We start from the raw sequence: 12753 nt of genomic DNA, 5'->3' as shown, positions 1-12753 counted from the left end.
GGGGATGTGGGTGCCTCTGCTCAGCATCTCCAGCATGTGGTAGGTGTGTGCAGGTCTCTCTCCAGGCACTCACGCTGGAACTGCCACACTCCTGTCACTCCTCTGTCACTAAAGTGCCATTTGGGTTGGTGTTGACTCACCCCAGGGAAAGGAAGGAGTAGTGGGATGGGGGAAGGCTTCTGCTCAATCCATCAGTTTTCTGGACTAGTTGATCCCAACTTGATACTTCCTTTTGTGGCATTAAAACCTTTTGAAAAACATTAAACTAGTGATTTGATTTATCAGGAAATCTCGGTGCCCATGAGGCTACTGTTGGGGGAAGCTGGACTCCTATATGGTCTGTGTCCTGCTGGATCATTAGAGGAGGTGTCTGGAGCAGTGTGGACAGTGTCAGGTTCACAGCCCTGGCTCAGAGGGCTGTTGGTGGTTGTAGTTTTGCTGCTTCTGTTCCCCTTATTTTCCTCATCTGTAAAACAGAGAGTTGTGCTCACTCGTCTCCCAGTGCTCTGAGTTTCAGGGTTTTCCACGTTTGTCTGATGATATTAGAGCTACAGACAGGACTGGCAGCTTGTAACAGGACTAGGAACAGCACAGTCAATATTGGATGAAGATAGGAGCCCTCTGAGATATGAAACAGGTCTGTTTAATCATTCAAACAACATCCACTGCTACAGGGCTTGAGTTCTGCATAGGGGCCTTCTGAGGTTACTGCAAAGGCAATAACCATAATTATTCTATTAAAAACAGGGCAAAAGAGACCCCTTCTCCCTTTTGATGTGAGGATTTATGCCAGTGCTATGTGAATTTGATTGTGTTTGGTAACTGATTCAAACCTCAGGGAAACTGTAAAATTTCTTGTGTATCTTGAATGGAGCTGTGTGTGCTGCCAGCTGTGCACCCCACCAGCCTGCTGCCTTCCCAGGTCTGTTCAGGGCCCTTTGGCATGTTCCACCTTTGCTGGGGCAGTTTTGAGTCCAGGTTTGCCAGCAGCCATGGGCTCCCTTCTACTCCAAGCTGGATGTATGTTTGTCTAGGTATCACATTTAAAAAAAAAACTAATAAATGCTTCTCCCTCTATGTAGGGAAAAGCACGTACAAATGCAGCCAAAATTGATAAAAGGAAAAAAATCTCATGAATGTGTCTGCATTCCTGGTCTGGATCAGGTCTAGAAACATGTGCAGGCTCAGGAGAAGATGTGATTCCCATTTGCCTGTCTTGGTTTACTCACCTCCATAGCAGGGCCCCTTTAATACCCACAAGTAGTCACGGTATAGCATCCATGCACATGTTACCGTGGTCACACAGAAATTCAAATGAGATTATGAGAAGCTGCTCTGAATCTGGGATCAGCCCAGAGAGGACCAAACATTTGCAGCATCACGGTGAGCTCAGGTTCTCCCAGAGCTGCACAGGCAGCCAGGAACACACTCAAATGGCAGCAGCTCCTGAGGAAGAGCACTGGTGAGGTGCCTGTGACTCACTGTGCAGGACATGGCTGTCTCTTGTTGGTTGCCTCTTGTTCCTAGGAAAGTTGAATTTAAGTCCCTCTGTTTCAGCACTCAGTCTTGGACACATGCAGATGTGATATCCGAATTCCCAGCTGGTCCCCAGTTGCTTTCTTCACTCTTCCTGCTGTCTGTCCCCAGTGGTGAAAGAGCCACCATACACGGCCAACGCATTTGGAGACTTCACTGAGGGTTTTTTGGCATTTTGGTCTCCTTTCTTCCTGTTTTTTGGGTTTTTTTCCTTTGCAATATGAGACTTCAGTTGTCCTTCTGGAGTCTGTATGGCTTTGCTCTTGGCTGCTTTGTGTGAAAGGGAGACTCTGGGGGCTGAAATCTCCAGTTTGTTTTCCCTCATCCAGGATCCCTTACACAGGTCTGGGATTTAGAGCTGCTCTGCTTTCCCCCTGCCAGTAGGAATTGCATGGACAATTCAAGGGGTGATGCTGAAAGGGCACGGAGATGGTCTGTCTCAGGTTGTCAGCTACCATGTCTGTGATGTTTCTGGTCCTACTAATGTCACTGTCCAGGGCAGGGGAAGCAACCCAGCTGTTCCCCACTGCTGCCCGGGAGTTTGGGTGGGAAAGGGCAGAGGACTCATGCTCTGACTCCCTGGGATTTACAGGTAAAACCCTGTGTTTTTTGGGGTACAGAAAACTGCAGAGGCCAGAAATAAGGATGCTGGAAACCTTTGCTAATGAGCCTGTGCTTTGTACAAGTATAGAAAATCACGATTAGCTGTGAGTGGTTTTATATCTCCCATCAGTGAGCAATATGTCTGCTTGTGGGTTTGTCACAGTCATTCCCCCAGCCAGGGGCTGTTGTCTGTGGTGGCAGAGTGGATCCTGCCTGTGATGGCCTGTGCTGCTGTAACCCTGTCTTAGCCTCAGGTGCTTTTTGGAGAGGTTTGGGCAGGGCTAAAGCTCTTTTGGCAGTGCTTATAGCTGGGTGCTGCTAATTCACATAAGCTGGTGACTTTGCTGGCAGCCTTTTGCACTAATAGAGTGCAGCCAAGATGTCATTTGCACAGGTGCCTCATTAAAACTTTTAAATCAAACCATCTTGCCAGATCCTCCACAGTTTTGTGAAGACAGTTACCCCCTCAGTGTGCAAAGCCCTATTTACATTTTTATTAGCAACGTCTGAGATGTGCTATTTGAGCTTCTTTATCCTCTGACCTCCCGACCTCCTTTTCAGTTTCTGGAAGAGCTGCAGAGACTGTGATTACTCAGGGGAAGGCAGGCAGGCTGTGGGAGGCAGAATAGGTCATCCCTTCCCTCCCAGTGTGAGAAGAGCTTCCTTCTCACAAATGATCCCTCTCCCTTTTGGGAGAACCTCTTTGGCATGGAGGAGGATTTGGCCTGGGTACTATGTCACATTTTCCTCTGTGTCAGTTAAAACCTGATCATCTTTTTGTCAGTATCTTGTGAGTAATGGGGTAGGGGTCACAGACAGATGATCATTTGAATTCTCTTTATTGAAAAGCATTAAAGATTAGCAAAATAAAGTCACAGCAGTGTTTTCCTGGAAATCCTGCAAATCATCATTAGAAAAGCCATTGGGAGTACAGCCAAACTGAAACTCACAACTTCCATAGACCAAAACCTGTTGCTAGACTAGAGGCAAAAGCTTCTTTGCCATCGTTTTCTATCCCATATACCCTGTGCAGCATGTCCATGCTCTAATCTGCCTGGTGTTGACCACGCTGCTGCTTTTCACTTTGGTTCAATGTCCTCAGCCATCCTCTCCTCCTCTCCAGCTGCCCTCTTCCCTCCTGGGAGATTATTTCATATCTCTCAGCCTGATTCCTGATAGCTGGGAATTAGAAGATTTACAGAAGTGTTCTGGGGCCAGAAGACTTGTAGGGAACAAATCAGTGTCCCAGCATTTCCAGCTAAAGCTCCTGCTGCCGATGTGTGTTCTCTCAGCACAGAGGGCAGCACACAGCCCCAGCTCTTGCTGCCTCTGCCTGGCAGTGAGGATTTCTACTGGAGCTTTCAAAACACTCTCACAAGAGACACAAGATGAAGTGGGAAAGGTTGTCTGGCAGCATGTAAAGAGCAGGAAATGTCATTGCACAGAGTTTATGCCACTGTGGACTCCGTGGTGGCATTTGCCATCCTGTACATGTTGGAGTAGAGCTGGAAGGACCTGGGGATGGTGACAGCTGGTGCTGGTGTGGGTCACCTCTCTGAAGCATCAAATGATAATTCAAATTCTCCTTTAAAAAGCTGCTTTTCTGTAATACATTATACTCCCACATAATACATTTTCTTGCTTATTCTGATGAGTAACTTCCATTCTTACTGGTGATAGCTCAGTGCTGACTTCTAGTGCCTGTCTTCACTTTGCTGAGAACACAGTAAAGGAGATAGCAAAGTGCTTTTTCCCCCCTTGTGGCAGTGTCACCAAACTCTGAGCCAGGGTCCTCATGATGCTGTGTCAGCCCCTTTTTCCTCTGCACTGTTTTCCCTTGAGTCTTTCAGGGTATCTCTTGACCAGAAGCACTCAGCCCCTCCCAGCAGTGTGGGAGCAGAGCAGAATTTTGGGGGTCACCAAGCAGGGGCAGAGGCTGTGCTCCTCTCTGTAAGCCATTCCCAGTCTGGCATAGGGAGTACAGTGTGGGTGCTCTGGGCTATAGGGCAGCCCCAGCTGAACCTGCTGCCTGTCCCCTGGCCCAAGGGATTTGTCCCAGTGGTTCAAGTCTGTGGTGTGCAGGGCCACCACAGTCACACAGAATCACAGAATGAGTGAGGCTGGAAGGGACCTCAGTGGGGCATCTGGTCCCACCTCCCTGTTCAAGCAGGGGCATCCCAGAGCACATGGCACAGGATTGTGTCCAGACAGTTCAGGAATATCTCCAGTGAGGGAGTCTCTACACCCTCTCTGGTCAATCTGTTCAGTGCTGGGTCACTGCACAGGAAAGTTCTTCCTCATGTCCAGGTGGAACTTCCTGGGCATCAGTTCCTGCCCATTCCTCTTGTCCCATTGCTGGGCCCCCCAAGCAGAGCCTGGTCCAACCTCTGCCCCCTCCCTGCAGATGCTGACACACATGGATGAGGTCCCCTCTCATTCTTCTCTTCTCAAGGCCGAGTAGATGGAGGTGTTCCTGCCATCCAGTAATGGTTGCAGTGGTGGCACTGAGGACAAACCTGTGGTTTGAGAGGCCTGCAGGACAGGCTGGGTTACCCACTGGCTGGATGATCTGAGTGAGATGAACTCTAGCTTCTCCTCAAAGTCCAGCAGCCGAGTATCTCTCAGGGATTTGTACATGTACCTCCTCAGCTCTGTACCCTGTGCCCACACTGCTGTGAGGTCCCTGCCGAGGCAGGTGGGAACAACTCTGTGCAGGGTACTTGCAAAAGAAAGACTTGGAGCTAAAAGCACTGCCAGAAATGACAGGTGGTAGTTAAAAGACTCAAAAACATGTGCCAGTTTTTAAATAAAGCACTCCATGAGTTGTTTCCTTGGATGAGGAAAAGGGAGCAGATGTGTCACCTGTGCCGGTGAGACAGTCCCTCTTTGCAGGAACCTGTGTCACCAGGACAAGGTCTGGGCAGCAGTGATGGGCCCTGCAGGGCACAGGGGAGATGGTTGTGTGGTGTTTGTTCCTCTATTGGCTTTTTTTTATCTAAGAATGGGCTGGAGGATGTTGGGTAAAATGAGCAGTGGATGTGGCACTTCACCTGTTCCTCTCAGGCAGTGGTTTCTTCCCTTCTTTCATTTCTCTTGTCCCTGGGTTCAGCAGTCCTCTGGTCCCCTCTCACCATTGCTCTCTCCTGCATATCATAAACTCTGCTTCCAAAGGATGTGGCCGTTGGCATTTTGTGTCAGAGGGAAATTTTCCTGGAAATGGCTCAAATGTAGAATAAGGGGCTTAATTCCCTGGCCGAAAGCAGTAGGAAGACTGAGCAGATGCCTGGTTCCACAGTTGGAAAATATGTTTGATTGTCTCAAAATGCTTTGCTTTGGCTTGGTTTGATCCTAAGTAACACTTAGGTTAATGGAAGCTTTTTTGTAGCTGAGTGCTGTCCCACTCCATGGGAAAGGGCTGCACACACAGCACACGGTGGGGACCGAGACGGGGTTGTGGTTGCTGAGGGCTGCACCCCATCGCTGGTGAGAGAAGGGGGTGCTCTGAGAGGTGTGCAGGGAAGCCCATGATGGGAGGTAAGCTGCCCATTTGCAGCTCAAGCAATGTCTTTCTGCCTCTGTCAGACTGACTGGTCTGCTGGAACTCAGTTTATCATGTGTTTGCATCACTGTGGTGGCTGAGGCTGCTGGTTGCACCAAGGGAAACGCCTGTCCTGGCCCAGCTGTGCTGCTCCCACCCCTCTCCCTTCCTGCACTCAACCACACTGAACTGCTGTGACAGTGCCCTCAGGCACGATGAGATCATCTCCCTCTTATTTCTGGAGTACTTAGTACTCTTCAAAAATACCCTCACCTCACCTAAACTCTGCATGTGGACACAGCATCTTGCCTGGATCAAACTGACTACAAATATTTTGTTATCTCTGCTGATTTCCCAGCAGCAGCTGAAAAGCTTATGGCAGCAGCCACAAAAAGATGCTGCATAAAAAAGTCACAGTGAAGCTGCAGTGTAAAATACCACATTCTTATTGTACCAGTGCTGCGCACTTGGAGGTCTTGTAAAATCTTTATGTTTGAAACAGACTGTTCCCAGTGGGCTGGGAACTGCCTTTGCAGTGTGCCATGGCCTTTGGATGCTGCATACTGCTGAAGAGGAGGTGAGTTCACTTTTTGGAAGAGGTGTCAAAAGTAAGGCTGTTTTATTGGAGAGCCAAAGGGAGCAGCACCCCCTGCTTTCCAGACTGTGTCAAAATATAGAGACACCTGTATCAATGAAAACACACTCCAAAAGATAAAAAAACCACCCACTCACTGCAGAAATCAGCAGTAGTTTGAAGTTCTCTTCTTCTGTGTCTCCAGACCCTGAGCATGTCACCTCTGGATTCCCATGAGGATGTGGATGCAGTTTTTGGCCACGTGCTTGTGCTTCATTTCACATGCTTACACGCCACAGCTGTGCTTAAAGCCACTCTGCCTTCACTGTAAGGCTGCTCCACGTGTGAACAGGGTGGGAACATTGCCTCTGAAGTGTATGCTTGGAGCTGCAGGCAGGTTTCCCACTCACCTTCTGGGCTCTGAGAGCTTCAGACTGGTCACGGTCCCTGCCTGAGCACCTGGCTGAGGGGAGCCTGTCCCACCCCTGCTACCCAAATCCCCACGATTCCTTGGTAGCCCACGCTCTAGCTATTCCCGTGTTGCCAGCACTATTTTTAGCAGGGCTAAAAAGCCAGCACTGTCTTTAGCAGGCTGTTTTGAAATAATATGGTTCTCCAGGCTAGAGTGCTGAAGGTGAGGAACAGAGACGGGCTCTCGGGGCTGGGGCTGCCAGGGGGCCTTTAAACAGTTACCACTTTGCAAGTCGTCTGTGTCCAACACAAATGGGAGAGGCTGGGCACCTACTATATGAGATGATGTTTGTTTGCACAGCCCATCATTGCTGTGAGCCTTTAAACACCTCCAGTGTTAACTGCAAGCAAAACATTCAAGGATCTTAGTGGCTTGAAGCTACTTTTGCCAGCCTGAATTAGCAGTGCGTGACTCAGTTAGGTAATGACTGCAGTTAGATACCCCACAGCTTTTAGCAAAGAGGCTCTTGGTGGCTGTGTCTGAGCTCCTGTCCCCTTGGGACATTACCTAATGGGAATGTTGGTCCAGGACTCTGTGCCAGTGCAGCATCTGGCAGAGCCTTCTCCTTGCAGCGTGGCAAATAGAAATCACTCAGCTGTGCACTGAAAGCAATAGGAGCTGACAGCACTTCACTTGGGCAGAAGGGAAGGGCAGATCTTTGCTACCTGCGCCACCTCTGGCCATCAGTATCAAGCATTTCCCCTTCAAACTCATTTGCCTCACTGCTAGACTTTCTCATGAGCTGCTCCTTGCCATGTCTGTGCCTCGGCAGCCCCACAGCCAGCCCAGGGCACACAGTGCAGGGACCCACTTGGCTGCTTTAATTACTTCACCTCACTTTAGTTACATTTCAAAAGGCCATCATGGGCTCTGTAAGCACAGAGGAGCATTTACTGCTGGCGCCCTGTTGCCTGTGCAGACCTAAGGGGGAGGCTGAGATAATATCGGGATCAAGAAGCAAACAAGTCTAATTTTTCAGTCCAACTTCATAGTTACTCCCCAGAATCACTTCACGTTATCAACAAACTTTGTAATTTTCCCCTTCACTCCTTTTTTCCCCTGCTCATTTATGAAGGCACTGGATGGCTGGACACCACAGGTGATCATCTTCCCTGAAAACTGACCATTTATTCCCACTTTGTTTCTTATCTGTTAACCAATTACTTATTTGTATGATGACCCCTGCTCTTGTTGAAGGGCCTTGCTTGACTGCTTTCTGATAATCCAAGCAAGCTGCACCCTTTCCACACATCCTTGGGCTCCTTTAGACAGCTCCAATCTCTTCCTGAGGCAGAGCTTCTCTTTTGAAATCCTGAGCTGCCTTTTCCCCAGTATGGTTGTTCAAGTGTCTGTTCATTCTCTTCCTTACTCCAGTTTCTCCTAATTCATCATCCTCACTGCTCTGTAGTCCCTCAGCTCATCACTGAAACCTTCTTTGAAAAACTGGCAGAACATTCACTACTTTCTAGTCATTCACTACACAGAGAGCTTTAAGCAGGAGACACCACTTCATAGTTAATGCTGAAGCTATTTCATCCCTGGACTTCTATATAGCTTTTGTGTGAATACAGTTCTGACATCCTTGAAATAAGCTCATACAGGAGGAGAGATCAGAGTCTGGGGTATTTCTTTTATTTCACTGATTTTCTGGCCTTTAAGTCACTATAGAAAGAAATGTATGTTTTAAGACTTGGTGCATTGCAGTGAGTTAAGAGTACTTGGACTGGAAATGTTGCTTTTAAAAACCATTTGAGGATATCAAGCCTGGACTGCTGATCCCAGGTCCTTTTCAGAAGGAATAAAGGAGCTGTTAAATGTACCAGGGAGCATTCTTTGACATCTGCACTTCTTAATACATCAGCCCTGGTGTTGTCTGGAGGGTTTTAGAAAGAAAAGGAACAATGAATAGGAAGAAAAATAATAATAATAATCTTTCAATTGTACAGAACATATTCTCCCCTGCAAGGGCTGGTTGTGGCCAGGCTCTTGCTGTTCCAAGCTGCTTGTTTCACAGCTCCATGTGATTGTAGATCTTGTCATCAATCTGAGTGTTTCTGTGTCTCTCACATCCTTAGAAGCTTTTTCTGTAAATTTTTCACACGAGTCTAGAAAATAAATCCCCCTAGGGTCTGTTAATGCAGTTTGGTGTGTTTAAGCTCAGGGATCCTGAGGGGCTAATGCCTGTCAGCTGCAAGGGGAGGTGGGATGCAGGATGCAGCTGTAATCAGAGGGTTGGGCTATGGAGGAGTGGCATCAGCTTTAGCTGGGCAAGCCAGGTGGGGGGTGGCTGTGGCTTGAGGGGCTGCTGAAACCTGGCAGGTCCTGGAGGCATAAAAAAGGAGCATGATCATGAAAAAGCTGTAAGTTTTGTTATTCCTGATGAGAGATCTTGCTGTGTTTCATATTTGTACCCGTGGCAGTCAGGTTTGGGGGAGCAGAAGTAACAGAAGAGCCTTATTCCTATAATAAATTAAAACTGGGATTGGTGTTTGAACTACTAGAGGGTACAGGCAGTAATGGTGTAAAATCTGATCTACTTCATCTCCTGATGTCATGGCTCAGACTGTGATGAAGCAGATCAAAATGCAGGTGATGTTGGTTGTGTCAGGAGTGCCTGAGCTTTGGGATTTAAAGCTGGCACACTGTTCATGCACTTGGTCTGACAGCAAATCTGCTGTGCCACTGCTGGGTCAGCTTCCTCCAAGTCTGCAAGGTGTGAGATGGGGAAGGCTCCTGTGACTCCTCCTGAGTAGAGTGGGTGAAAGAGCTTGGTGAAAACCCATCCCCTCCTAAACTGGAGCTAATGCTCTCCCCTCCTTCCAGCCAGATGAGGTTGGAACAAGAACTGTGGATAGACTTGTGTCTTTTTCCTTCAAGAGCATCCTATGTGAATAATTTGCCAAAGTAACTAGTAAACTTTCAGAAATTCCACTCTGGGAACCTTTCCCAAGAGCTGCACTGGATGTTCTCTGGAGCTGTAACTCACTGCTGAAAAACACAGACCTTTTCCATCAGGATAAGTTTTCAAGACTTCAAAATACATTGGGGGAGGAGTGTAAGGTAACAGGTTTTCTCCCATTCTGACAAGAGCTTCTGCCTTCACTCTCCAAACTGGCAGCCTGTTGTACGAAAATATCTCTGCTGTCCCTGGTCAGCACTCCTTGGCAAAGCCTCTTGTCAACACTTGATGAGTTTTGATGTGGTTTCTGCTGGTGTGTGCTAGCACCTGGCAGGCAGCATTTCTCAAAAGCTTTCATCTGTATCACTGTTTCCTCTCTCATGTGTCAGATTCCCACCTCACCTGTTTATCTCTCATCTTGCACAACCCTTGCTTTGTGCCAGACCTCTTCATCTCTGTCACTGCTCCTTTTCTGCCTGTGTCCACATTCCCTGTGCTCCTGGTGAGCAAATTCTAAGTGCTCTGGGATGGGTGGGTATGTAGTAACTGGGCAGCACACTGTCTGAGCCACCAAGGCCTCTCCTTTGTGTGCATCTTTGGGGAGCTTTCTGAATTTTTGTGGACTGCTTTGAGACTTAACCTTGCCAGGAACTGCTGTTCCTGTCCCTCTGCCAATCTAATGGTCCCCATGTCTGTGACATCTGCAGTAGCAGCAAAAATCTGGTGCCTTGGCAGATGGCACATAGCACCCAGTGGCTTATAGAAGAGCATGGTAAGAGATGAGAGTGAATAAGAACCATGAAGTTACAGAGTGAGGAGTGACAGGGGAAGGAGAAAATCTGGTGGGTTCTTTGGATTGCTCCAGTTCAGAAAGTTGCTCAAATGTCTACTGGCTTCTCTGAAGGTTACTGAAGTTGCTCAAATGTTTATTGGCATCTTTAATGGTTACTAAAGCCCTCCTAGACACTGGTGAAACCTTGAAGTGGTGCTGCTCCTGTGGCTGACTATAAGCTGTACAGACACAGGTTTAGTGTGGGACCTTGGAGCTGGTGTTGGGGTTACATGTTTGCATAGCCCCACCTTGTGCTTCTAGACTGAGAACCAAGGGAAGGAGAAAAAACCATGTCTGAACCAGCTGGACCTGTGGGTGTGTCCTGGGCTGTTCCTGATGGTGGGTGGAAGGGGAATCTTGTGTTATTTCTTACAGAGGTGTCTGTCAGATGCACCTCTGCCCCTTGGCATGGCTCCATTTAGTGATGAGCAGCAGGAGGGAGCTCTGAGCAAACTGGTGTTTGCACTGACTGTGCCAGGCTCCAGTCCCTGAAGCAGGACAGGAACACCAGTGCTGTGTGGTGCCAATTAGCCCTGCAGCTCCTTGCAACCAGTTAATTTGGGTGCAGGCCTGCACTGATGTGATTATGCTGCTTCTGGTCTCTGAGCAGGCTCATGTGCTCAGTGTGGCATTGCAGTGGTTCCATGGGGCTGCAGAGCACTGAGCAAAGAGGGGTCTGGGGGCTTTATGTAAAGAAACAAGAGGGGAACTGCAGGAGAGGGGAGATTGAAAGGAAAAGACCCCCTTGGAGCAGTCCCTTGGGGTGAGGAGCTGTTGGATTTGATGCAGTGTGGAGTGATGAAACAACACAGCAGCAGACTGGGACAGGGTGGATGTGTCCCAGCACTGCCCCGGAGCTGCTCGGCACCTGGAGCTGTGCTGCTGCGATGGGCAGGCTTCCCATGGGGGAAAAAATAGACAGGCTGAACAATGTGATACTTTGGCAATAACAGCTCATGCATCATAAATTAGTAGCTGCCCTGCCCCTTTGACCTGCAGCTCAGCATTGCTCTGCTCTGATGCTGTTTATCAGCCCAAGCTCCCAGCTGCTGGAAGCATAATTTGCCCAAATCCTCCTGCCACCTCTCCTTTAGTCATGACGTGGCAGTGGCTGGGCAGTGCTTCCCCTTCCCACATTGCTGGGGTTAACGAGCCCTGGTCTCAGTCCTGTGTGCGCCGAGTAACAGAATAACCACGGGCGAATTCTTTGCAGACAGTTCTGTTGCATTATTTATAGATGGGGAGTAACACACTGTCCACGAGGGGAACATAATGGGTGCTTGGCTGTCAGCATGTTGTTCAACTTCTCTCCTGTTTGCCTGGCAGCGCCTGCACAGAGGTATCTCTCTTTTTGTCATCTCTTTCCAGTAAAGTTGGCTAAAAAAGAGCCAAAACGTTGATGAGCCAAAAGTGTACTTAATAAGACTTTGACTTCACAAAGATCAGTACTTGTCCCACTAGTGTTGACTTACCAACTCTCTGCTACCAACTGTGCTGTTGATATTCCCTCAGCCTGAAATCCTTCCTGTGGTTACACCTAAATCCCTTAAGCAGAGCAGTCCACACATCTCAGCTTGTCTTCTTGTTGTAATTCCTACCTACAGATGATGTAAAGATCACACAACCGCCCTGTTCAAGTGCTGCTTTCTGGCTCTGAGATTTCACAGCTCAGAGCCCTCCTGCTGAGTTAATCATCAATTCATATACCTTCTCCAAAGCCCCATAATAAAAGAAATTAGTAATGTTAAAGTAAAGAAACTTCTGTAAATAAAAAAATGTGGTTCCACTGATATTTTTCATGGTAAATACTTATGGAGACAAGAGCTTTTTAAAACTTTTCTTCACCTGAAGCCAAAGGGTGTTAGTATTTAGCAAAATACTGTGATTCTATTGAAAAGAAACCTTCAATTCCAACCTCTCTCATCTGGGGCTCCTTAATGTCTCATTTTTCAGTTCATGAGAGACCTCAGCAGCCCAGCTTTCCATTCTAGTTTGGAGTAGAAAGTAATTTTAAATGTCTTTACTCAGACATTTTTTTCCTGGTTTAAATTCCTTTTTGGGGCTGAGTGATCATTTTCCTCATAAAGGTTATCTACTCTCTCTTCTGCTCAGTTTTAACTGATGAGTATGTGTAAGCATTTCCCTAATCTAAAGAAAATCAGTACCTACAAGAAAATTAATGTTCTTCCTTTTACCCTGTGCAATGTAGTGAAGCTTTAATTTCACTCGGCACCAGCTTCTGCCTCCTGCTTCCCAGTGGGAATTGTATTGGCAAGGTTAGTGGATTTCTTAGCATTAG

The sequence above is a fragment of the Pipra filicauda genome, unplaced genomic scaffold, assembly GCF_003945595.2.
Source record: "Pipra filicauda isolate LSUMZ 115617 unplaced genomic scaffold, ASM394559v2 scaffold80_size11013439_pilon, whole genome shotgun sequence".
NCBI lineage: Eukaryota > Metazoa > Chordata > Aves > Passeriformes > Pipridae > Pipra > Pipra filicauda.
This window is presented reverse-complemented; position numbering follows the sequence as displayed.